The sequence below is a fragment of the Lepidochelys kempii genome, chromosome 19 (genome assembly GCF_965140285.1).
Source record: "Lepidochelys kempii isolate rLepKem1 chromosome 19, rLepKem1.hap1, whole genome shotgun sequence".
Lineage (NCBI taxonomy): Eukaryota > Metazoa > Chordata > Testudines > Cheloniidae > Lepidochelys > Lepidochelys kempii.
The window spans coordinates 3,096,048-3,121,641 of NC_136398.1; the positions used below are offsets into that span (position 1 = coordinate 3,096,048).

At 48.0% G+C, this 25,594-nt stretch overlaps 1 protein-coding gene across 1 annotated transcript in view; it reads left to right on the forward strand.

Moving 5' to 3' along the window:
- The window catches only part of COL8A2 (collagen type VIII alpha 2 chain), a 150,535-nt gene that overhangs the window by 52,239 nt on the left and 72,702 nt on the right, over positions 1 to 25,594 (forward strand). Inside the window, exon 2 of the mRNA XM_073318068.2 lies at positions 7,741 to 7,795. The gene's annotated coding sequence lies outside the window, so the exon portion shown is untranslated. The remainder of the gene's footprint in view (positions 1 to 7,740; positions 7,796 to 25,594) is intronic.

Consider the following 25,594-nt stretch of genomic DNA (forward strand, 5'->3'; position numbering starts at 1 on the left):
TCATGTACTACCACTAAGGCCTGCTGGGTGTCTCCACCCCCCTTCCTCTCTGCAATGGCTGCCCCATCAGCTTGCAAGGGCAGGGTCAGCGAGGGGTGAATGAGGAGTGCAGGGCTGTGCCAAGCCAGGTGGCTTTTCAGCTCTGCCTTTAAAGCGCAGAAGCAAGCTTTGAGTTAAAGTTCATCCACATAAAACTATCCCCAAATGGGACCTCTTAAAACCCTTAATTCCTCTGGATTGTTACTAATTGTTGAGGGTGGGAGCAGGGAATGCAGTTGGCAAGGGATCCAAGTGAGACTTTAATTGCCTCTTTTGTGCCTCGCCAGAGACTTAATAGGAAAGAATGAGTTTAGGGGCTGAGTGCCCCACAGTATGAAACGCAGGCTCACCGTGTTGGGGATAGCACGCAAAGATTGCCTCTTGCAGCACATGCTAAGGACAAAACAGAACTCTTATTTGGTGGCTGACATGGGGCAGGCTAGGCAGATACCAGCCCAGACCATCTGGCTTTGAACAGGGCACTGAGCAGTTCGGTCCTTGCTGGAATTTGGAAGGAGATTCTTCAGGCTTTGTCATTCCAGCAGCTGCAGCGGTAGGGATATTAGAAAAGACAGCTCATGGATATCATGTCAGAAAATCCTCACAGGTAGATGCCTGGCTCTGTTGCTAGCTTTGGTGCAACTGCACTTTCAGCTGTAACTTCCCCCGGCTTCTCCGGGGTTACACTGGGGTGAATTTGACCTGAAGACTGCAAACAGGAAGGCGGCATTAACAGCGGATGGAAAGAGCTGCAGAGAGGAAGCCATTTGTAGTGCACAAGAGGTTGCATTGCTCCTGTAAATGTTCAGGAACTCTGCAATGGATCTACCTCTAGCTTACACACAAGCTGCCCTTTTTCCTTATAGTCAGCAAGAGAGCACCCCTGTAGTCGGCAGTGAGAGGATGGATCAAGGGACAAAGCACCATGTCCACCGCTGGCATTAGACAGTGCAGGAAGACTGAGCCCTGGCTGGAGACATCCCTGTGAATTTGGCAGGTGGATCAGATGGGCCGGGCTTTGACTTCCAGCTTAAGGAGTGGAGCCATGCCTGAGCAGTGCATGGTAGTGACGTGCCTTTTTTCTCTCTCCTTTCTCAAAAGGCTTTGTGATAAATAGTACTGAAGGCAAAACAGCTGCATAAAACCAGATGCTCCCAAATCTGTTCCTGTTCCAGCCACTGCTGTCACTGGAAGAATATCCCAGCTCTCCCGTGCATGTGCAAGACGCTGTTTCTAGTCTTTCATAAGAACTACACGGGTACGTCTACACTGCGTAAAAATCCCGTGGCATTGAGACTCGGAGTCTGGGTCAATTGACTGGGGATCCTGGGGCTCGAGCTGCAGGGCTGAAACTAGCAGTGTAGATGCTCGGGCGGGAGCCCAGGTTTGGAGACCACCCCCTTTTTGAGGGCTCAGAGTCCAGGCTCCGGCTGGAGCCTGAATGTCTACGCTAGAATTGTATAGCCCCGCAAGCCCAAGCCACGTGTTTTAGTGCAGTGTAGATGTACAGCTCCTGTTTGGGGACAATGTTGGTTTTTCGTCTGGTTCTTTGAAATGGTGAATAGTCACAGAAAGGAATCCACACCTGCTGTTTCCAAGCTTTCCCGTTGCTGGGTTATTTAGATTTCTGGGCTCGGTGCAGCAGGCGAGGAGCTGGGAGGCTTTTGGATCTGCTATTTGTTTGAACTGAAGTCCAGTGCATTGGAAACTCTGATCTGCCGTCAGTCCCTGGGAAAAGCCTGGTTTGCGCCAGGCCTTACTTCCCCCAGTGGGGCAGGCTGCTTCTGCCTGTGGCATCATTCTCCGCAAAATCATCTGTCCCTGGCTAACTCAGTGAGATGGCTGGGAGCAGAGGCTGCGCTCAGATGCTCTGAGCAGGAAGGGCCGGCTTCAGAGATGACAGAACTGCTGGCCTTGGCATAAAGACCCCATTTCCATTTACCAAAAAACAACATGTATCTGTCCCTGGCAGATGTCTCTTGCCATGTAGGTGGCTGCTCCCGAAGGCTATGGTCACTTCTACGCTGCTTGTGTTAGGCTTAGCCCCAGCAGGGAGACGATGTAATTTCAGACCCAAATAGGACAGACTTTAAAGGGTCCATGTACCTTATACCTAAGTCAAATGAGGGTGACATAGCAAGTGTGTGCCGAGGCATCTTGCTAGCCGAAGGCACCCCAGGCTGGACTCATCTCTGGAGTAAATGGTGACAGCAATGGAGTTACACCAGGGGTGAACCTGGCCTACTCGGCGTGCTTTGAGCTGTTGCAGTGGCATGCCTGTACCAAAGTGCTCCTGTACGGTAGAGACTTACGGTGGGAGTCACCAAATGGGGCTGTTACAGAGTCTTACAGATCTTTCTCTTAGCGTTCTGGGGAGTGGCGGCTTTGAAGAAATGCCGGGGTGCTGTGCGTTTGGTGAGGCACAGTCTGTTGGGGCAGAGCTGCAGCAAGCACCAGCTGGCGAGATTCTCTTTGCTGTGGCTCGCGAACTAGCCAAGCTGGAGAGCAGAGTTGCTTGCTGGGGGCCCAGCACAGGTTTTAGGCCTGACATTTCTGAACACCGGGATTGTCTGAGCGCCAGTCGCGACCACCTCCATCCCAAGATTGGTGTCTGTGGCACAAACAAGCTCCGCTAAGAAAATACCCTGGCTCCGCATCACTGATTCCTCTGCCAGTGGGAAGCCAACTTGCGGGGCTGCAAACTCTGCTTGGCAGAGGGGAACCATAGTAAGGACAAGCCAACAAAACGAGAAGAAACCAGTCTCAGCCTTGTCAGTGAAGAGCTGGCCCTGGGCTCTGACATCCACAGAAAACCATGCAGCTCCTGAAAATCTCTGGTCCTGTAAGGATCCAGCGCACGTCAAAACCCACACTCCTTTCATCCCCGTAAGCTACACAAGTTCCAGGTCTGTTTTTCCCCCGGCATGCCATGAGGCACGTGAAACCGGTTCTATTTTGCTGCTTTGCAGACTCCTCTGGCAGAAGCCCCATCAGGCAGCACGTGAGCAGCCATGTAATGTGGTCTCTCGGGGCACAGAGCGCTGATCCACTCAGTAAGGAATTCTTACGATGCCTGTCATGGAGGCTAGGTTTCCGTGAGATAGGATCTCAACGGGGGGAAGAAAAGCAACCAAGAGATGTTATGGTTTTGGTTCAACTCTTACATTTCAGTGCTGTGATCCAGCTAGTCATGGGAAAAGCGAGGGCTTTGGGAATCTGGAACCCTTTAAGAAAGATTAAACTAGATATTTGATTGCAGGGGAAAATAGGAGCATGATAATAAGATTGCGGCTTTGAATAGCTAGAGATTAGCATTACTGGGAGGGGGGTTAAGCTGTTTGCTCATGACAAATGCACAAGATACATGTGTTGAGGGATGGGGGGGTGTCTGCACAGTGCATGATATCAGCCATGCACACAGCAACTCGTGTGGTGGCAGAGCTGGGAACCACAGCTCATGGGGCAGACCAAGAGCCCAGGTCTGCGGCCCTTAACCACGCCCAGAAGTATTTAACTCATTTAATGTCCTTCCTTTAATGTCCTTCATTTAATGCCTCACTTCCCCACCTGTAAGGGCTCTTGTCCTGTGTGTAACGTGTACATTTGCCCCCAGGGACCCCGCGTAGCCTGCAGGTCCCCGCATTGACCCAAGCGGCCTGGCTGTGCTGGACGTCCGCTGTCAGGCTGAGGCCAGCCTCGGGCCACGTTGGGTAGCTCCACGTGCTCCTCCGCAGGATGCTCCTTTGCCCGGCTCCTCTGAAGCTGTTTCATTGGGCTCGATTCTGCTCCCGTCGACATCTCCCATTGAGCCTGACGGCAGCTGGACCCAGCTCACTAGAACAGCACTTTCCTGGAGGAAGTTGGATGATACCTACAGCTACCACTTGAGCTCTTGGTTTCCCCTCAGCAGACAGCTCTTAAGGGGGAAAGAGGTTGTGGGCTGCAATGCTGCCCAGGCTTCTCGCTGGAGACCAGGAAATGAGCAGGGCATGCATCGGGATGGGTCACCGGCACAGGAAATGAATGCAGGTGACATTCTGGCAAAAACAAATGTGTCCTTTGGGTTTCGATAGAAAGTTTTTTTTGTTTATCTGCTTATAACCGAAGGTTTTTCTGTGAGCAGATTTATTAGCAGCTTTACTCCTACCAAGTGGCATTGGGCAGGGAGGATCGTGTGTGATGTTAACCTGCATTCCCAGCTTTCGTTGCTTGGCAAGGCTTGCTTTTCCTCTAGAAACAGAGAGAGGATGAGCCTGATTCCCCACTCACTCACCCCAGTACAAATCAGGAGTCCATGGAGCTGTGCTGGTGGAAATAGGAGAGTCAGGCGCAAATACTTGGAAATGTAGTAACTAATTTTATACACCGCTGACCTGAGCCTGCTGTCTGACTGCAAAGTCTGGTGCTGTCTGGTGCTAGCCTTGGCTGTATTTTGACTAGCATTGCAGGGAAACAATGATCTGCAGCATTAGGGAAACTGACTCTGCAACGAGTCATTTGGTGCACAACTGGCTCCAAGTGGGTTATTGCAAGCAAATTACCATGTAGGTACATTACCTCCCTTTGCCTGCCCATCAAAAAGGGTAACAACCACCATTGTAAATGGCTTTGAGCTCTATGGATGGAAATTATCATAGACGTAGTAACATAGAATATCAGGGTTGGAAGGGACCTCATGAGGTCATCTAGTCCAACCCCCTGCTCAAAGCAGGACCAATCCCCAATTTTTGCCCCAGATCCTTAAATGGCCCCCTCAAGGATTGAACTCACAACCCTGGGTTTAGCAGGCCAATTAGAGCTAGGTGGTATTATTAATTACTATCCTATAAAGAATAATTGAGAGTTCATTAATTGTATCTTGATAGACCTTCCTGCTCAGCTGGTCTTAACACAGTAATTTCAATCACACTTTGAATTCAGTATTTCGTGTGGGTTAAGCATGTTTCCCCACTGCCCCTACCTTTATTATTGGGAAATCTGCCGGACATCAATCAAAATTCCTACTCTCTGCATGCTGGCTTGGGGGCAAAGGTCTCCTGCGTGAAGCTAACAGATCAAAAGCACTGGTAATGGGAGGGGAACATTTTTATGGAATCCAGTTGTTCCACTTTCTATTGAAAGCATTTTCTTTGCTGCTGGTACCACTGTGTTCTTGTCCTGGGCACTAGGACAGCAGCAAGCCAATGAGCTTTGATAGGAAATGCGGTTTTTATTAATGGTTTAGTTTTATGGGCTCCTCTGAGCTTAAACTCAGAAATCCCATGGAGGATCCTGTGGGAAATTGGCTGGGAGGCTGGAAATCTCTTGGAATTTAGGATCACTGCTCTTCTAATAACTTGTTAGCAGTAACACACCTGTGAATGGCAATGCCCCAGTATTCTCTCCTGTCTAAATAGTTCAAAGTCTCTCAGTGTCTCTATGCAAATAATACCAAGGCAACAAACAGGCTTGGCAGCTTTCTCTTGGTTAGCGCTCCGTCTTAACAGGCTTAAAGAATTCTGTTACTTCCAAGGGACAGTGTCCCACAAGGGAGTGGAAATGAATGAACAATGGCAGTGGGACCTGACCTGGTTCACAAGCTCTTGCTGATACATAAATGCATTGGCTTGCAGGCATGGTATTTGTTTTCCAAGGTGCAAGGTTGATCCTTGTTCTCTTGCAATGACTGTAGGTCTGGTAAGCTGAGAATAAGATCTAGAGTGAATCCTATCCTTTGGCATGTCACTGCAATAGCCTCGCCATTGTTCACCTTACCATTATGGACTGCTGCAGCATGACTGGCTTGTAGATCTTTCAACGTGCCCCCCATATTTGGGTCTTCGCAGAAGGAGAGAGAGAGAGAGACCCCTAGAAAAGGCGACACACACAAATTATTCACACCAGAAACTTCTAAAATGCTCCAGGATTCCTTCCTTTAATGTACATAACTCTCTCTCTAACTTCAGCATTGTGATTCTTTATTACTGATCTAAATAGCTTTCAGCAGTGAAACATGAAAGGACATCAGATTTGCCTGGACCATCGCTAACCCTGAGCCTAAAATGAATAATGTCGCTTGAAATGAGGGACATTGGAGAGGTGTGGCAGTTCGGACGCTGGTGCCATAGGACCTGGCGGTCCAGTGGGGAGGGCTGCAAACTGGGAAGAAGGAGAGGTGGGTCATTGTACTAGCTTTGCCACTGTTCTCTGGGCAAATCACCTCGCCCCTTGTTCCAGTTTTGTGGGACAGCGGGGCCCGGTTTGCTAAAAAGGCTAATGAACTTTCATTTACACCACACTGTAAACGTCTGATCTGGATGGCCTCCCGTCTGTGCTGGAATGCTCATTACTCAGCGGAGGGAGGGACAGAGAGAGGGGGGGAGAGAGAGAGAGAGAGAGTGTGTGTGTGTAAACTCCTCTCTAAAACAAACTTTTATGTTTGGAACTTGGTTAAATAGGTATCCCCTCTGCCTTGCTAGTGACTACAGATGCTTAATTAAAATCAGCACAAATTCTTCTGAGCTGCCGTAAAGCGGAGTGTGAAAGGGAGGGGGGGGGGGAGCTTAAAAGTTTTTCATTTCAAGAAATGCCCTTTTTTTGGCCATCTTTAAAATTCAAAGCCAACATCGCTGTTGCTCCTTTGAAAGGTTGTTGTTGTGTAACAGAAGAAGTTTTCCAAGCTGTGCACCCCATCCAACTGGTGGGTTATAATGGTTTCCAGTGAGTCACGCTAACCTGGCAAAGTTCCTACGTACTGCACTGTGTGAAATGTGTAGCATGCCCACTGTAAAACTGACACAAAGCCGCTGGGGTAAATCTGATTGGGGCTAAGCCAAGCTATAGATGCAATACACAGATTCTTTCTATGCTCCTCTCGTCTGTGGCTAAGATGTGTCTGTGGCTAAGATGTGCATGCGAAACTGTGTGCAATGTAAGGACTTTTGATTTGGAGAGAAGTAAGAAAAAACATAATTAAATGTGATTAAAAATCGTAACCTGAAAGCAGGCATGGGTTGGGTCCAGCTTTCTAGTAGTAGCCACTACACCAAATACACCGGATCTAGCCCCTTCCTCCTAGAGATAGGGGTCTATGCAGAAGTGCCATACTGAGAGAGGAAGATCAAGAGGTGACCTGGACAGGCGGTGATGTTCTAGGTGATCTTGGTACTGGGCCTTTAAGAACTGACAACCAACTGTTGATCAAAACTTCGTGTTGGCTACATCCGGTTCTAGAGGCTCTCTAGCGGCTGAGTGCAGAGCAGATCCGTGACCTGTTCTGTCAAAGCGATAGCTGAATGAGTGACGTGGCGCAGCAAGCAGGGGCTGTGGCAAACCAGTAAAGGGAAGCCAGCCTGCCTGGCAGGTGGAGGGTGAACGAAGTTTGGAGGCCTGAGTGGGGCTGGGGATGGGATGTGGAAAATCAGCTGGGATCCTGGCCCCCACTGGAAGGGAAAATCCATCAAGAAAAGTGCAACATAGAGACCTTGAGATGCATTTTTTTAAAAAAAAGGGGGTTAATTGACAAACCCCACAAAAGTCACATGCTTTAAATCCCTAAGGAAAGGCTAGGCTGTTCGTCATTCTTACAAGGCAAAGGGAGGGCAGGCAAAGGTGAGAGGCTCAGCCACATGACGGGGCCAAGTGCCCGTTTCTTCTCTCTGTTTGGAGCATGTCAGGCAGGCTTCACTGCTGTCACTGACTCCTTGCACTTTCTTCCCCCAGTGCCATCTTGTTGCCTGGAGGACAGACTGCCATCAGATCTTGCACCGGTATCTGGGTATGTTTCCCTTTTGTCACCTCGCTTTACTTCTCTCCTGAACCTTCCTTCCGATTAGTGGTGTTTGAATTGAGCTGTGCTTTTTCTGGGGGGCGGGGAAAGGGTTCTCTGGTGCAGCCCTTGATCTCTGTACCACGCGGTCTCTGCACTGAAAACTATGGCGCAAACTGGTCCCCGAGTTACACTGCTTAGGTGGGCTCCAAGAAAACTGCTGGCACCAGCTCCTTGGCTGGGCAAAGTTTTGGGGGCCTTGACCCTGTCTGAAATGGTTGGAAGCAGCTAAGATTGCAGGGTGGAAAAAGAGATGGGGGGCGGTGTTGTTTTTCTGGGCACAGCCACTGGAAGCAACAGAGCATGTGGGTTTGAGAAACAGGCTGTCTGGGTTTGTCCGGGATCCTTACGTGGGTGAGGCTCCCAGTCCGGCCAATGAGAGCTGGAAGGAGTAAAGGCTTCATAATTGTGGCCCAGTTGCCACCCAGTCATGGCCTGTCCTTACAGAATCATAGCACTGGAAGGGACCTCAAGAGGTCTTCTAGTCCAGTCCCCTGTACTCATGGCAGGACTAAGTATTATCTAGACCATCCCTGATAGGTGCTTCTCCAACCTGCTCTTAAAAATCTCCAATGATGGAGATTCCACAACTTCCCTAGACAATTTATTCCAGTGCTTAACCACCCTGACAGTTAGGAAGTTCTTCCTAATGTCCAACCTAAACTGCCCTTGCTGCAATTTAAGCTCATTGCTTCTTGTCCTCTCCTCAGAGGTTAAGAAGAACAATTTTCTCCCTCCTCCTTGTAACAACCTTTTATGTACTTGAAAACTGTTGTCACAGTCTTCTCTTTTCCTGACTAAACAAACCCAGTTTTTTCAATCTTCCCTCATAGGTCATGTTTTCTAGGCCTTTAATCATTGTTGTTACTCTTCTCTGGACTTTCTCCAATTTGTTCATATCTTCAATTTGTCGATGCCTTATGGCTGGGTCCGAGGGTTGCAAGGCAGAGTAGGGTTCAGGATCTGTGAAGCCCTCTCCACTCACTGGGGTCAGAGTCTGGAAACCATCAACAGTTGCTAATTAGTCCTTGTGCATTTCCAGTTAAAAACTGTGCCTGTCTCTGCTTTCCTTCATCTGGGCTCTGGATCTTTATCTACCACGTCCACCCCCAAAGGGTCTCCCAGCATGATACATCCCATTGGTAGCCAGTCCGTGCTGCCGTACAGTGCCACATAGGCATAGCCCCTGGGTGGCGCTACGTGCAAAGCTGGGTGAAATTACTGCTCTCCACCCCCAAGGTTTTACTGTGCTGTTCACATCCCCCTCTCAAGATGGCAGCAGATCTCTGGCATCCTCAGTCCACCTGCCCCTCCAGCTCTTTCCATGTGGTTTTACAGGTCCACCTTCCAGGTGCATCCTGGAGCACATACAGATCCCAGCTCCACCTTGATGCAAGCAGATTCTGTACTGAATCTGAAGGCACCTTCCCAATCTACCACACTTACTTTTCAATAAATCCACGTGCAGTTCTAATGGGGGACAGGGGACCCTAGGAAAGATGCCATTGCAGCCCTCAGCACTGCAAAGTTTGGGTGCCCTTTTGCAAGCAACTCCTCTTGGTGTCGCTGCTCTCACAGACACTGAGGCCAGCATTGTCAAAGGTGGCCAAGAAGTGCATGGGTCCCAACTTGAAATGCCTTCACGGAGCCTGGTTTTCAGAGAGAAGTAAGCACCCACAGCTCCCCCTGACTTCCTCTGGGATGGCTGGTGCTCAGTATGTCTGGGAAATCCAGCCCAGTGGATCTGTAGTTGAACATCCAGATACTGAGGCATCTGGGATCAGAGACCACTGGTGAAAACATTGGCCTGAATGTGCTGCTGTTTGGAAACAAGAGCAGAATTTGGAGATTAGCACTGTAGCCTCGGGGCCAGCGTTGGTGTTTGGGAGTTAATATCTAGCTCGTGAGAGTCGGTTATCTGGGGGAATGAAGCACACCTTCTGCACAAACAGAGGGCTGTAAGCTCTCTGGACATGTAAATCCACTGCAACTTGTCCATGAAATGAGAGCCTGTAACATGCACAGTAGGAAGACAAGAGGTTCTGCCTGCATGATGCACAGAGCGGATTATTGCACATGTGATTAGTAAATGTCAGATAGGGGAGGAAGGATTATTGAATGTAGGACATGGGGGGGGGAAGAATTATTAAACATGTGACCTCCCCAAAAAGGGACACATTCACACATTGCAATTTTATAAAGTGAGCCTTTTACTGACTCTAGAATTGGCTTTTCATGTATTGCATCTGAAGGGACCGCAGCTCTGTGATAGTGCATCAGAAGGGTGCATTGGTGTTCCAAAGCCTTGGAGCTGTAAAGATTGCAGCAAACTCAACTGGAAATATTTATTCCATGTCTCCCAGCCTTCACGGTCTACAATTACCATTTTCAGGGAGCAGTGAATCTGATATCCATCTGAACAGGAAGCTGGGAGCTGTTGGTCTGTAGAGAATTGAGGACAGAGTTCAAACTGAGTTGGTGGCATCTAAGGTTATGTAGCAGCAATGGGTCTGATTCTGATCTCTTGCAAAGGTATAACTCAGAAGGAGCTCTGTTGAAGTCACAGTGGTATGAACCTGGTAAAGGAGAGAAGCATCAAGTGTGGTGCCATGAATCCATAGCAACTGCATTGAAGTTAATCTGCATTTACACGGGTGTCGTGGAGAGCAGAGTCTGGGCCAAACTCAGTGTAACTCTGTGATGAACATGAATTTACCTTAGTGGGTGACCTTGACCATGTCTTAGTACATGACAGCAGTAGAACAGAACCTGCTGGTTACATTAATTCATTCTGCACCTTTTGTCTCTGGGACTTTAGCAGTAGATCTTTCTTTTATACTGAAGCTATGGGGTACATTTTAATATACCTGGTAGTGTGGCCGTTACCAGATGCCACATATCCTAGATGAGCACCTTGTTGATCTATAGCCCTAGAAATCTCTGGGGGTGCTCTGAGCCATGCCTGGTATGCTCTGGGTGCCAAGATTTCTGACGATCCTCCCCCCACCGCACCCCACCCACGATCACTGAGCTGGTAAAGTATCTAGTTCCTTTCTTTGTGTATGACTAGCCACTTGGCCTGGTGTGCAATCAGGAGTCACTCCATGGGACTGAATGGATTCACACTGGGGTAAGGGAGAGAGACAGCTTAAATGTATCTGTTAACTCATGACCTGACCCATGCTGAGTCAAGTACTTGACTAGTCCAGCAAGGGGTTCCCTGGATGGCAGTGGGATTGTTCACGTGAGGATGGGCTGTGGAACTGCATCCTTCAGCACCTCCCTCCTTGGCAGTGCCCTTCATCACAGGTGTACGTTACCTGGCCGAGGTATCTAGCAAAAGGCCATGTGCTACCATAGCCTTGCAAGGGCCCTGCAAGGCTGTCCATGCTCTTGAGCCTCCACTGAACTGAGTGGGAGCTGAGGGGGCTCAGCACCCGTTCCTCATGGCCCTGGGCCCTGGCTGCTTTTGGATGCCAAGCCCTTCCCACTGCTCTGCTAATGCTAAACAAGTGGTCCCGGAGGCCACCAAAGCTGGGCCTTCTTGAACTGTGGGAGGTAGCTAGTTCCTCCCATGTTGAACCTCCAGCCCTGAATGACAATGGGCCTGGAAAGGACTGTTCTGGGAAGTGACTGTCCTAGGGACCCCAAAGAAGATGAGGAAGGCTAAGCTGCCACAGGTTCCCTCTCTAACTTTTGACAGATCACTTAATCTTGCTGTGCTTCAATTGCCCTTTGTAACATAGTGGCTGTAACACTTTGTCCCTTCCCAGGGGTGTTGCAAAGACCAGTTTTGTAATGGTTGCCAGGTGTTCATTGCTAGGGTGACGAGAGATACGTAAGTAACTAGAGAGACGCAGGCCAGACAGCACCTTGTCCGAAGCTGCCTGCTCACCAAAAAGCCTTGATAATTTTTGCGCAAAGCCCCTTCCTCCAGGGCCTATCTCATCATACCCTGCCTGCCCAGGAACGCTGCACCTAATTGGCAGGTAACTGTATCTTTTCCTGCCTTTCCCTCCCCCCCGCCCTTCTCAGAGAGAAACTCAGTCAAGTTCTCAGTACAGAAATTTATTTTAATGGAAACCTAGCTCTGAGGCAGCTTTTTCTAATTTTTAAACTATTTCATATCAACCCTTGGCCTGACATTTGTTTTCTTTGAATTTGGTTGGGAAAAACCGGTCGACGTTTCGAAGGCTATCTTCTCTGGAATCTTGGCAGGCGTTGTGCCGTATCTTTGAAGAAACTGCAAATGCAAAACAGAAGGCAAATCTTAGAGAAACCTAGCAAGATTTTCCCCCTTGCTAACCCCAGGAATGGGAACAGCAGACTTTTGTCCCGGGAAGGGCAGAAAATCAAGGGAGTGATGATTGGTGACAGTCATTCAGGTTCAGAGGTCAGGAATGGAGTAACCGGAAGCCGCAGGAGGAGAGGTTCTAACAGCCCGTTCCCGAAGGCCCCAGTACTTTGCAGCGTCTGCTCCTGAAACCTGATTACGTTGTACAGATTTAAAGTTTCCTCTGGGGGAACAGGCTGCAAGTTACTTCTCCCGTTCCATGTATTCTGCTGACTTTCTTCAGGTGCCTACTGATGAAGAACCCTTTCCGCTGGCTAGTGTTTGAGGTAGCCAGCTTCTCCTGCCAACAGCTGGAACAAGGCATCTGCTGGGGTGGGGGGAATGTATGGGTTTCAGATGCCAAGCCCACTGTACCACAACAAACTTCATATGGAATTTATTTTCCTAACTATTGTACCTTTCCAGAGCATGAGACGGAGCTCATGAATATATATATATATGTGCTTAGCACTGGCGATCTTTGAAAGAGAGAGTGATTTAGACTTAGAATAATAATAATAATAAAAAAAAAAAACCTCCTCCAGCTTTGAAACATTTTCTTTGTCTGCATTAGGCACATTGTCACGGCACTGTGCACACAACTGTCAAATAAGATTACATAGGCAAGCAATGCTTGTTTCCCCTGTAACTTACAGTCTGGGTGTCTGGGAGCAATTAGAATGTCTGAGATGTAAAGAATCTAAAAATCCATGCAGGAGGCGGTGGTGGGTTTCTGTGTGCATATAAGGAAATACAGAGAGTTGCCATCCTAGAGGAGGCGTGTTGTATTGATTTGCAATTGAATTCTGATCAGGCCATAACTTTTTTGTATGTTGCGTGATTCCTTGTGACGTACGTGTGTGTGTGTGTGTGTGTGTGTGTATGTGAATCAAATATTATAGAAAAGGTGAGATTACAACGTGAGTAGTTGGCTGCAGGTTGGGCAGGTGAAGATCATGAGGCTGGATTTCCAGAGGCCTTGTTTTCATTTTAAAGGTTCCTTTTTTATGAGGGCCAAGACGGATGTCAGCAGCAGAGTAGAGTGTTAGAGGGCACCAATTATCAAGCATTTGTCCAAAGCCCGCAGCAGGGTTTGGTGACTTCATGGCCCTTGTTTTCCCACTGCTGTCCCTAAGGAACTGATAGGGTAGATACTGACGCTTGATCCCCTTACGCTGGCCATTTCCAGAAATGAGCTAGGCAAGCCCATAATCCTGACTCTCCACCTCAAAGCTCTGAGTAATGCACTAAAGATAAAGGCCAGCTCCTCAGCAGGTGTGAACTGGCTTCATTAACTCTGATGGAGCCAGGTTGATTTATACCAGCTGAGGATCTGGTCTAGCGTGTGATTATGTTGGAGGGGGGAAATGTTCTCCCTAACTCCACAGGTCTGTTCTCAGTGTCTGTGAGTCAGAGCTGCTGGCTATGCTGGCCCCCAAACGTGTCCTGGTTTATACTCTGGTCATCGTCATGTCATGATGGGAGAGTGAGCTCTAGTCCTTTACACCAATAGAACTGTTGGTTAACTTCCCATAGAATCTTTATTACCAGTGCCCATGTGAATGACCGAAAGAACTAGACACTGTTCAGGCCAAGAGCCAAGTAGGATTCAGAAAGGATTTGTCATGGCTGTGGTTAAGGGGAACACCCACAGTCACATTAGATAGGATTAAATAAAAGGTATAAGGGGTATAAAACCTTCTGCTTTAGGGTATAAAACCAGCTTCTAGCTAATGGGGGTCAGGAAGAAATTCACCTTTTGGGCTGGTTATTCCATAATAGTCCATTGTGCTTTTGGGCGGGGCGGGGGTGGAGTGGTGGGGGTTCCTTGCGCCTTTCCCTAGCTCCGGTCTGAGAGAGGACATTGGGCTGGATGAAGGTTGACTGGGGATGGTGCTGACCTTACCTGGGAAGAGCCGTTAATCAGCATGAACTGCGGAGTGTTTTTAAAGGCAGGGCCATCCCATTAAGTGTGTCTCATGCCAAGTGCTACAACACGCCTTGAGGGGCTTGATCTCAGAGGATGGGTGCTCAGCACTGCCTGAAAACCAGGCCCCATCATGGTATCTCAGGCTCGGCACCTAAAATCACAGGAAACTGGCTCCCAGAAGGGCTTAAATCTCCTCTCAGAACAGACTCCTTGGGACCCCACAGAAACATTGGAAAGGCACCTTCTCTCCTCTAGGCCACTAGCCTGTTGAATTGACGATCAGTCGTGCATGCGTAACCGTCTTTCTGAAAGACCCAGAGAAAATGCAGTGTGGGTTCCACGAGGCATTCCCTTAACCAGAGGAGATTCCCTGGCCTGTGCGATGCAACAGGTCAAACGAGATGACCACAATGGTCCCTTCTGGCTTTGACATCAGTGAAACTTCTTCCCAAGGCTGGAGGCACTCTGAACCTCCTGAGCAACGTCCTTAGGCGAGGGTCGCCTCCCCTGTGGTATAAAAAAAACAGAACATCTCGGGTGACCCCAAGTCATAAAACTGGCCAGCTGGCAGTGTGTGCGGCGCACCTTTCCAGACTTCCTGGGACAGCTACTTCAAGAAAGGACAATCCTGGGAAAACCTGGCCAGGTGGCAACCCGACCTTGGGGCAAGCTGTCATCGAAAGCTGGCTAATACCTGGCAGGGGTAAGACATGGAGTTTTATGGTCAGAGCACTGGTGATAGATGGAATATTTTACCTCAAAAGCAATAATTCCAGCCTGTCTTACTCCTGGATTCAGTACAATCTCTCCTAGCCTAGTGTGATGGTAAGACATGATAGATTAATGGCTCTTAACCTTTTCTATACTGGGACACCCCCTATGAGGTGGTTCTATGAGAAGAGCAAGGGTGGTCATGATGACCCTCTGACACCTGTGGGTGATCCCTTGGGGCCGGAACAACCGGGTTGAGAACTCCCGAGAGAGAGATTTGCCCACAGGCTGTATGTGTGTGAATTAGGCCACTCAACAAGCAAGTGGAAACAACTCTATTATTTAGTTTAGACACTAGGAGTTTGAAAGAAACTGAACCGAGTTTGATGGAGGACATTGATACGGTGAATTTACAGGATAGGTAAGTTACACACACCCTGTACGATACAGTTATATTGTGTGTGTGTGTGTGTACACATACTGTATCTAATACATTAAACTATACAAACTGGCCCAAACTCTGCACTCAGTCATGCAAGTGTCACTCCATGGTGACTCTCTTTGAAGCCAGTGATCTTACTCCAGATCTGCATACATGTAAATTAGAGCAGGATTTGGCCCAGTGACAGCAAAATTATTACTAACTGCAGTCACAATATTATCACAGTAATCCCATGGTTGTGTAGTCAGAGGAATAAGCACATGCAGTTCTAAGCCGCTCCTGTTAGGGGCAGCAGATAATTTCAAACGGTTCTCTGTTAATAACCTACATGACCAATGTCATAGCTCATTTCTCTCTCCCCGGGCACTGTCTTTTGTATATATGAGACCTATGCTAGCTGCCAGGCAGCCTTGTATGGAGCCTGGCCAACACAGAACAAAGTGCTGAGCCCCACAGTACCTGCCTCATCTGTTACTTCAGCTATACATATATTTCCATCTGAGCCAGCAGAAATTCCTGGTTTCTGTATTGCATGCTAAATTGAATGGGCCAAATTCTGCTCTGTTTTATACCCTGTGTAATCCCTCTGAGGCAATGCCCAATGCGAGATTGCTCACATGAGGCCTAGACACCACTTAAGTCTTCTGTGCCACTGAAGTCCTGCTTCACCCTTGTGCTGGCCATCACTGGGGTGAATTTCATTCCACTGGAGTCTGTGGAAAAACTCTCATAGGATCATAGAATATCAGGGTTGGAAGGGACCTCAGGAGGTCATCTAGTCCAACCCCCTGCTTGAAGCAGGACCAATCCCCAGTTTTTGCCCCAGTTCCCTAAATGGCCCCCTCAAGGATTGAACTCACAACCCTGGGTTTAGCAGGCCAATGCTCAAACCACTGAGTTATCATTGACTTTAGCAGGGCCTGGATTTCTCCCATCATCTCTCCTCCAAGGAGTTAACAGTCTAAAGGCTTGATTCTCCTACCCTTACTCGCACTGAATAGTACTTGTGCATGGGAGTAGTCCCAGCGAGATGGACAATCCTGTATAGACCCAGCATTAGCCCAGCTGTAAGACCAAGCTCAAAAATCATGACTTTAAAAAAAAAAAAAAAAAAAAAAAAGTAAAGATCCATTTCTTTAGTGGATTATTGTTGAAAGTCTTCATGGAAGAAATGTATTTTAAAGGTGGGATTTGAATCAGAAGAGGGTGGTCGTTTGCACATGAGACAGTTCCGGGCACATGCTGCTCCGCTTAAATTACTTGGGAGTTCAGTCTGAAACTCGTAACTTTATCCAAATAGCTGAAAAATGATTTATGGACTCCCTGGGAATTTACATATCTACAAGAAGATTAACAGCCAATGTGTCTGGAAAGCCATAAGTGGAGTTATAAAATGACTTGCACAGTGGAGGAGAGATCAGTCTGGAAGACCCAGCCAGGCTTGTTATAGACGTTTGACTTGAAGGCAGCGCCTAAAGAAAGCTCAAAAGAACAGGAAATTGTCAGTTAAAAGGAAGAACATGCCAGTAAGGCTCTCTTGACAGCTGTAAAATTAACTGTCCCAATTACTTTCAATCACCTGGCAGTGATATTATTTAAATGTTGGAACTGAGTGGGGCAAAGTGGGGTGGGGGGGTGAGGAATGGAATCAAAAGACACACCAAAACCAGAAAGACAGGATTTTAAACCTATGACATTAAAATAAAATGACCGGCAGAATAAACATTGAAAAAAAGTTTCCCATCCCAGGCAGCCATCGTCACTGTCAAAGGATTGGGAAATGAAGATTATGTACCTTGGCTTTTTCTAAATGAGAAAAAGTTCTTGCAGCAGTTCTCAAATTTGTGGTCTGTCGTGTCCAGAAGAACAGCAGAGAAACCCAAATGACAAGAAAGCCGGTGTGGTGCACAGGATACAGCAAACTGTAAATGTGGCACTCCGAAAATAATGCAATGTCGGGAAGAAAAAGCTGCCGATAAATGTTGCTCCAAATTTCCTGGAGATGCAAGAGGCCGCTTCTGGTAACGCTTTGTGCTGGAAGTGTCTGAAGGAGGAGTTTCCAAAGCTAATGACCACCGTGAAGAGCTGGAAGATCCTGGTTTTGAAACTGTACACTAATAACTCCAAAACTAATAAAGCAGTTGAAGGCTTTGTGGCACGTATATTGACAACTCCCCACAATCACCTGAGGCTGTTAGTGTACAGAAAGTTTTCCATCCTTTGGATTAATGTGGAGTGTCTCTTGAGAACACAGATGGGTTACAGATGGCATTACTGACCTTATATTATTAATCAGAACCACCATGAAAATTCTTGCAAACAGTGAAGGGAGAACTCTGTGGTTTGTGCCCAGATAATATTACTTGATAGTGATGGATGTGTTTTAAATCTTGTGACAGACAAGATACTGAAGTAGCTCATACGGAGAGCTCTCATCCAGCAACCACTGGCTATTTTAAAATATATGATCCAACAAGAAATGAAAGTTACCCTTTGGATTTCACGGCCTTTTCCAGTTCTTTTGGTTTTGGTTTCATAGGACGCAAGTGCTCATGACCCATAATAAACCCTCTGATTGGTCAGTCTGGATCTCTTGACAAAGGGAGTCTTGGAAATGTGATGTTCACATCTGTTTTGCACTTGTATTGTTCAGTGGATCTATTTTACCATTTCCCTACCCCAGAGGTATGATTAGCAATCAAATTATTACATATAATTGAATTGTTGCATCCCGTTTAAATCACTGGAATTGCTTTACTGACTATGGATGAATCTCAAAAGAATGAAAGAAATGCCAAAGCTACAAAAGACAGTGAATATTCTCCTTTCTACAAGTCCCATCAAAGAGCCAATATTTATCCTTAACTTATGTCAGCCCCTTCTTCCAGATATGTTGCTCAGATACTACAGTAATGAACACGGTAGAAATATTAGTCCTGTGATTTGTTTCTCATAACATACGGCCATACCTGAAGACAACTAAAAGAATAACTGTTGAAGAAAATTACCAAGACAGTGAACATCCAGAGCATACCTCTGCAAGTTGCACATTACAATTGACAGTTATGGTTTTACTGCTCTTATCAATAGCATTTTTCACCATGACATCTATCCTCCCTCCAGCAATGTGTGTGTATATAGTGTAGCAAAATTTGAACTGAGGATTTTTTAGTGTCTTGGACAAAAAATGGAAGTGTTTGCAGAGTCAATAGTTATTGTTTTGGTTCATTTTAGTTGTGATGGGGACTGGGGGGAGGGAGGGAATCTGTTTCTGGGTGTACCAAAGACCAGAACCCCAGGTGATCCAATGGACTGTGAGTGACAATGCACGAAACTAGCAATTAGTAAACTGACCTGCTGGGTGACCTAGTCCCTTCTCCTTTCTCCGTCTCTATTTCCTCTCCCACCATTTGGTTATTTAGATAGTAAGTTCTTCACAGTAGGGTCAGTTGCTCCCTATGGGTGCCCAGCATCTGTGCTCTTGGCTGGGGCTAGCCAGATATTACTGTAATACAGATAACACCAAGGAGGGATGCTCAGGGATCCAAATGCATCCCTGGTGTAACTTGAGTGAAGTTAGTGGAGTTTACACGAGGAGAGAGTTGCACTATTGGACCTTGACGTTTTTGTTACAAAGCTGCTTGTTCTTGCCATTCTTTCAGTTCCCACATGACACCTTCTTCTCTACGCCCTGTTCCTATTCAATCTCTGCATGGCTGGTGCAGTGGCCTTAGGGGAAAAACACTGATTTCACCATTAACCTTCTTCATTATATTTAGGAAGTCTAGAAAGTTCAGTCAGGGCTTCTCAAGTATTGTGCTTGGTGGCCCATGCAGATTTGGAATCTATTGCAGGAGAGGAGCTGGGGTTGCTTCAATTCTGTGATGTTTGGACCCCGAGGAGAAGCCCTCTGGAGAAGGCGTGGGGTTGTGGGGTCCTTAGTCTGGGACTTGGAAAGTTTTCAAGTGGCTGGGTGTTGTTCCAGATCAGCCTTCTTTAGGTGTTTCTATTTGGCCGCTCGTTGTTGTTGCCTTGGAGGTCTATGCAGCATGCCCTGTGGGATCTGAGAGAGTGAGCAAAGCCAATTCCAAGTGGTTTCTGCTTCATGGAATGTGCCTTCTCCTTTGTGCCGGCTGGCATGAGGTTGGAAATCAGCCACGCATAAGTTTGAGGCTAACTTTCTGGGTTTTATTTATTTATTTTTTTTTTAAGGTGAGGAATCCCAGTATTTGGGGAATGGCTAAACCCTATTTCACTTAGTGCTGGGGTCACAGGTTGCTCACTGGGCTGATCCACTGGAGATGGGGTGAGTCAGGCAGAACCCGTGGAAAGGACCCCTATACGAGAGGGTTCTGCCCAGGTAGGAGCCCTGAGTGCAAGTTACAGATTGTTCTAATTCACTGACACACATTTTCTCTTCCTGAGCGGTGCTGAAACCAAGCTGACCCTTCAGGCTATTTCTAGCTCCAAGTTAAGCAGCTTCCTTGTGGGCCAAGGTCCTGCAAAGCCCAGTCTGGGGTTTGTTCCCTTTCTTGGAAGCTGCAAACATCCTGACTGCATGGCCCAAGAATTATGTTTTGAAGAACGTATCCTCAACACCTACTCCAAAAACATTGCCCCGTCCCAGAAACACGCCAGTGCATCCCAGTGAGACCAGGCCAGTGCAATTCTGTTTATTTATAAAATATACTGTATCAAAAAGAAAAGAACCCTCTTCAAGGAAAAGGGAAGAACGCCAAGCAGTCCTGCCCAGCCGCTGTCCGTTTCCTCAAACCAGCCGCTGTTGCTGGGAGTTGTGGCTTTGGAATAGGCTCAGGAAAACAGACTGCCGTTTACCTGCACTTAGCCCTGGCATTACAGCCCTGAATCCACCCATACAGTACCACCACTGCTTACTGTCGAGCCCTGCCTCTCAGCTGTGCCTCTCGCTGCGTGTTCTGAGATGAACAGGGGACCGAGAGCGGTTTCTAAACGGTGAGCAAACTACCGCGCTTGTGGCTCTCTCAGCCTTTCTGTGTCAAGTGAATGTAGCGCAGGCGGAAGGGGCTAAGCACAAGACGACGTCCTCTCCTTACCCAGAGAGCAGGTACAGTGTGGACACATTTCCCTTATTCAGCCCTGCTCCATTCTGCAGCCACCACATCTCAGAGCGAATGGGATGTTAATTCTCCATGGGCTGGTCACCCTTCCCTCTCTCTGTGATAGCCTTTAAGGGTGGACCCATTTGTGTTCTTCTGGTAACATCTAGGAGCCCCTTTGTGCTATCCACACAGACTGAAAGAGACAGCGCTTACCCCAGAGATATTCCAAAGACAAGAGGTGGGAGGAGGGACACATTACCACCTGCATTTTAGAGACAGAACTGAGGCTAAAGCAATTCCCCAGTGTCACACAGGAAGTCCGTGGCAGAAGTAGGAATTGTACCGGTGCCTTTAGCCAAAAGTCCATCCTTCCTGTGTCGTCCTAGTGGGTTTTGTGATGGGGACACCTCTCTTCATGAGGAGCAGGTCTGTGGGTATGTCTACCCTGCAGTCGGAGGTGTGACCTGAGCTCGTTTGGACCTAGCTCTTTCCAATTAGAATAGCCACAAAGCTGAGGCCTCACAGAGTAGCCGCTTACATACCTATCCAGGTCCCAGGAGGGCTTGTCCAGCCCAAGCTGCCAGGGCTTCGCTGTTATTGTTATTCAAGATCGCTAGATCAGGTCTGCCTATGCGTGCAGCAGTCACACCTCTGACTGCAGAATAGACATGTCACACCTGGCCATGTCATGCTGGCATTGTTGATGTGGGCTTCATTGGAGCCAGTGACTGCAAGGTGAAATGTTTCATATCCTGGTCCCTGTGCTGGGAACACTTCTAACAGATCACCCCCTAGCGCATTCTCTCAGGTGTCCCGTTCCTTGTTTACCCTTGTGCAGCAGGGTGGAGGGAATAATGGGAGTGCATGCCATGAGAAAGTGATCGCTGGAGCAGCTTTAATACTGTGGGGCTTTATCTTGTGCCACTGCCTTGCTATGTGCCCTTGGGCCAGTCACTTTGTCCTCAACCCCATCTGGCTTTATACTGGTGGAACCCCATTCATAGACTTCAGTGGAGTCCCAGCTCTGCTAGTGAGCAGCCGCTGGTGCTGGTGAGATCAGAGTGAGGTGCATCACCTCTTCTTGGCTCTGTTTCCCCAGCCGCACAGTGGGAATCACAGCACTTGCCTACCTGTTATAATTTCTATAGAGCCATAAGTATGCACAGTGCAGTATAGGCAAGTGAAAGAAATGAGTCCCTGTCCCAGGGAGCTTTACAGTCTAAGGCCCCCATCCCTTGGCTTCATGTTAAGTGCATGCATGAGTGTTTGCAGGATCAGGTCCCAATTCACAGACAAAGCATGGAGAACAATGATGCAGCTAGTCTGTGTGGAGGATACAGCGATAAGGATAATTCTTAGCTCTTGTGGAAACCAGGAGGACATGGTGAAAGATCTTGTGAAATTCCCCCATGAGCAGTGGGCCAGCACGAAGCCTAAGCACCATGTAAGTCTCCAAAATAGGGTGTAGGTGGGGTTGGAGTGGTACCTTGACCTCAGGCTGTCCTGTCTGCACACGGGCGACTCGCACTCCTAGTGCATCCACTTCTTGTTAGTTCCTTTTCTCAGTCAGTTTTCTCGTCACTGAGTGTTTCAGATCGACATTGGAAGCCTGGCCAAAAGGAGTGTCTCAACAACGGATTTGAAGGAGAGGGAGGTTGCACAGCAGACTGGGTCAGCGAGGCACTGGCATAGGGGAGAGCTGGAAAAAAGGGCTACCTTGCGTGAGTTTTGTGCGAATGAATGAAATGTTTTGTTAAAGGGGTTGAATGCCCACATCTACACATACACGTTATGTATGTAGGAATGTCAGATGTAAACGCTAAATATTATCAGAATTCCAGTCTGAAATCACGGCATTTCCAAAATATTAAAGTGGGGATGGTACATGTGCACGCAGGCACACAGAGGCCAGAGAAAGCGTAACCAATCCTAACTAGACTCATGTCAGGAAACACAGGTGTGATGCAGTGACAGATACCTTGACGTGGGGTTTGCATCCCACATTCTTTGTCTCAGCCTAACAGCCAGGCTGTGTGCCCGTGAAGTGGCTGACATGGTTGTGGCTGCTGAATTGCTGTGGCTTCCCTCTGCAGCTCCCATGGAGCAGGTGAGGTTACTCCTCTCCGCAGTCCCCATCGCTCCCACTAGAAGGAACGACGCTGGTCATTTGAAATAACTCTCTTTTAAAACAACGGGTCCAAAGTGACAGGATCCAAATGGCAAAACAGTTTCCCGGCTCCAGCATGTCAGTTACTGCCAGGCCCAGCTGTTGGCAGCCTCTGTCTCTGTCAAATGGTGAGACGAGGAGCCGGCCAAGGCAGATGCATTGAATTGTTGTGGTTAGCAAATAGATTGCAAAAAGAAAAGGAGGACTTGTGGCACCTTAGAGACTAACAAATTTATTTGAGGATAAGCTTTCGTGAGCATGCATTGGATGAAGTGAGCTGTAGCTCACGAAAGCTTATCCTCAAATAAATTTGTTAGTCTCTAAGGTGCCACAAGTCCTCCTTTTCTTTTTGCGGATACAGACTAACACGGCTGCTTCTCTGAAACCAGCAAATAGATTGGCTCTCAGCAGGCCTCCTACCCCACTATCAATAGCTGATTCTGCAGTGCCATCTCCAGTGCCCGGGGCGGTGGGGGAGGATAAATTGGAGAGAGTCCCGCGAAGGGCAACAAAAATGATTAGGGGTCTGGAACACATGAGTTATGAGGAGAGGCTGAGGGAGCTGGGATTGTTTAGCCTGCAGAAGAGAAGAATGAGGGGGGATTTGATAGCTGCTTTCAACTACCTGAAAGGGGGTTCCAAAGAGGATGGCTCTAGACTGTTCTCAATGGTAGCAGATGACAGAACGAGGAGTAATGGTCTCAAGTTGCAGTGGGGGAGGTTTAGATTGGATATTAGGAAAAACTTTTTCACTATGAGGGTGGTGAAACACTGGAATGCGTTACCTAGGGAGGTGGTAGAATCTCCTTCCTTAGAGGTTTTTAAGGTCAGGCTTGACAAAGTCCTGGCTGGGATGATTTAACTGGGAATTGGTCCTGCTTCGAGCAGGGGGTTGGACTAGATGACCTTCAGGGGTCCCTTCCAACCCTGATATTCTATGATTTTATGATGGCCTAAGGGCACTTTTAAGCAGTCAGGTGTCTGCAGTAGAGGGAAGAGCTAATTGCAGGGAGCAACATGAGTTCTTGCATCTCAGCATTTCACAGTGTGGTTGGGGTTTTGAGCCAATGCAGACAACTCCTCTCTGTGCATTGTGCATCGCTGCTCAGCCGTGTGTTTTGAGGTAATGCCATCCAGTGGAACTGCACAACCGTGTGGCATTCTCACTAACGGGATGTCACACAGCCGTGTGTTACTGTGAACCCACAACGGTGCGCACCATTGCAGCTCATGCTCCACCGTGAATCTCCCCCTTATCCCTCACTGGGGATTGCAACATATCCATATGGCGATGTGTGTCACATGCGTCCTGTGTACTCTGGGCATTGCCACACACCCATGAATGACTCTGCATTAGGGCTGGCTGAAAATTTTCCATCAAACCTGTTTTTTGATGGAAACTTGGGTTTTCAACTAAACATTTTTTGTAAAAAGTGTCTGCTTTCTGTGGAAAATTTTGATATTTTGTCAAAAAACCCCAAACCCCAAAACGTGTGTGTTTTTGTTTTTTAACCTGAAAACAAATATTTTTATTCCCAATGGTACCGAGGTGCCTCATGGGAGTTGCAGACAGAGGGGCTTATGTTCCCATTCTCCTCTATAGGCCAGGCTTCCTGGCTGGACTACATCTCCCATGAGGCAGCAGGCCAGGGACTCCTAATGCGCTTTCCCCTTTGCTCGCTGAGAAGGGAGAAGGTGATGCTTCATGGGAGAAGTGGCTGGACTGAACGGAAAACGGGAGCAACAGGCACTGAACTATAATTCTCATAAGGTGCCATTTTGGATTTCGATATTGGGTGTGTTAACAGGCAAGTAGGAAATTGCCTTCCCACCCCGCCACAGCACCTTCTCCAGTCCACGTAGCCTGAGCCAGCAAAATGTTCAAGGCTGCCACATAGTGGAATGGTAATTTGAAGGGTTCCTTTCCACTGCATCCCAGTCAGCACTTTGCTTCTCTTCACATCAGTACAATAAGACCTTGCTAATGAGTCAGAGACCTCTGGCAAGTCCCTATGTGGTGTAGAATTAGCAAGATGTGGGTAAAATTCATCCCTGGGCAGAAGGGCCAGTTCCAGAAGGCTGAAGTGGGACTTGAGTGGTAACGAGGCCTCGCGATGGACCTCTGCCCGGCGTGAAAGTCAGCTCATGTGAACAAGCACAGCAGAAAAGCGCAGGATCGGGCAGCCCAGCCCAGGCTTTCCTTGGTTGCTCTAACAGCTTTTGTTTCCATCCTTTTGACCATGTTTCTTAACGGAGCAGTCCACGGCCCACGGCATATCCCAGAGGACCGATGGAGCCTGAGCTACGTGAGCCTCCACCACAGCGTTGTGTGTTGAGATCTTCCTCAAGAGCCAGGAACAGTTCTAGGTCATGTGCCTTAGCCAAGTGCGACCTAGCAACGTCCTATGGTACTGTCCACGTGATATTTCTATTACAGTCATGCCTTGAAGCCCCCACTGCTGGGTGCTACACACCTGCATAGCGAGAGACCATCCTTGCCCCCCAGTGAGCTTATCAGCAACAGACAAAATGGACAAAAGGTGGGAGGGGAAACTGAGGCACTGGCTCAGGAAGTGATTTGCCTAAGGTTACACTGCAAGGTAGAAGCGGAGCTGGAATTAAAACCCAGGTCTCCTGCGTCCCAGTCCAGTGCACTACCCATTAGCCCATGCTGGCTCCCCTATGGAAAGCAACTGAGAAATAAGTTAAACATTGCCCTGTAACATTAACATTTGAAGGGGAATTTGAAAGGCATTTTTAGGTACAGTCAGGTTTTATTTATTTTCCAGTGAAGAATATTTGTGTTTGGGGAAGATTATGGGAAAGATAGCACTGGCCACAGACAAAGCACAGCCTGGCATAAATAACACAAGGGCCCATCACAGTCTCCTGCTGGCTATCTTGACTCCGCCCTGGTGAGACTACCAAGCCCTCCGTGCTGGGCTTTTTGCCATCTGCTTCGGCAATGAGCCACATGAGCTTCCAAGATGGAAACTGGTGCATGCAAAACCAATGCCTTGCAAGCGATTCAGGCAATGTCCCTTCAGACTTTGCTGAGGGATGGGGAAGATGCAGATCTCTTCC